Source organism: Hyaena hyaena, unplaced genomic scaffold (assembly GCF_003009895.1).
Source record: "Hyaena hyaena isolate Hyena2069 unplaced genomic scaffold, ASM300989v1 scaffold_113, whole genome shotgun sequence".
Taxonomy (NCBI): domain Eukaryota; kingdom Metazoa; phylum Chordata; class Mammalia; order Carnivora; family Hyaenidae; genus Hyaena; species Hyaena hyaena.
Window position 1 is genome coordinate 380,869 of NW_024080745.1, and position 1,428 is coordinate 382,296.

General features: G+C 47.8%; 1 non-coding gene across 1 annotated transcript; it reads right to left on the reverse strand.

Annotated features, from left to right (window-relative positions):
• Positions 1-327: 327 nt before the first annotated feature.
• LOC120234684 lies at positions 328-431 on the reverse strand. Its single transcript, XR_005529165.1, has one exon. It is a non-coding gene; the product is annotated as a small nucleolar RNA U13 (small nucleolar RNA).
• Between the last annotated feature and the right edge of the window lie 997 nt (positions 432-1,428).

Sequence of the window (1,428 nt, forward strand, 5' to 3'; positions counted from 1 at the left end):
GGTCTCTTTTACCTTATGGCAATTCCTCTTCAGTTTTTTTCTTTTATGCCATGTGCTTGTGAAGAAGAAGGGGATTTTGTCCCTGTGGGACTTTTCTTTCTCTTCACATCAGATGAGTAAGGTGCCAAATAAAAAAAAATTTTTTTTAATGTTTCATTTATTTTTGAGAGAGCTCAAGCATGCGGAGTGGCAGAGATAGAGGGCGACAGAGGCCCCAAAGCGGGCTCTGTGCTGATGAGCAAGCCCGATGCGGGGCTCTAACCCACAAACTGTGGGATCATGACCTGAGTCAAGCTCTGATGCTCAACTGACTGAGCCACCCAGGTGCCCCAGATGGGTAAGGTGCCAATTATGCTGTGACAAGGCTTGAGGGAGGCACGTCCCACACAGTGGCTGAACGCCCAATCATCACGCTTGTGAAATACAAAAGTTGCCGTCTTGTGCCATTTCTCATATTCTGGAGTTGGCTGCTGGCATCCTCCTCGTGTCGTTAGCGTGCGCTTCCACCTCTCACCTTTCCCATAATCTGGGGGTTGGTTCAAGAGGCTTGATTAAATTCAGGTTCAGAATTTTTGTTTGTTTTGGCAAGAATGTTCCATACGTGGTGTCATAGCTTACTTTTAAAATAAATTGTGTAACTGCTCCATTAAATGTGCTGAGTCAGTGATTATAATCAGTAAACAGCTTTCTCCTCCCACCTCAGCCTTTATTTTATTTTTTTAAAACTTTTAATTTTTTAAAAGTAATCTCTACACCTAACGTTAGGCTCGAATTAGGATCTCAAAGTCAAAGGTCACAGGCTCTCCTGTCTGAGCCAGCCCAGTGCCCCCACCCACCTCTGTCTTCAAACAAGATCTCCTTTCTCTGCCCCCAGTGGCATTTCAGGCAGATCCCTTACCTTTGGGGTCACTTTCAGATGTGAGCAGAGTCTCATTTTCAGCTATGGAAAATTCCAGTCTGGCCGAAATTGACTTTAAGGTTTCACCTCATTCAAATCTCTCCATTTTTCTTAGTACAGGATGCCCTGCCCTTTTATCTCCTTTGGTAGACAGTCTCCACCTTGTTTCCTAGGTCCGTGAGAAACATTGCATAGCCTTACCCAGCTGAATGGGAGAACCCTTTGTCCTCGACCAGCCACTCAGGGCAGTTCCAGCCAGCCTCCAGGCGCCTGTCTCTCCATTCTCAAACTCCAGGGGAGCCTCAGTAGGGTTCCCCCCACCCCCAGACTCACTTGTCTTCCACTCCTGTCGCAACGCAGGAGAGGTGCACACATTCCGTAAGCTCAGCAAGCATCTGGCCAAGGACTGAGAGAGCCCAGCCTTCCTTTCTGGGCAGCACTCACAAGTCGCTAAGGGGCTCCCTCACTGCCTCCCTCTCTTGACTCTGGTTGGAAGAGCAATGTGCCATGCATGCAGGGAAGAAATGCTG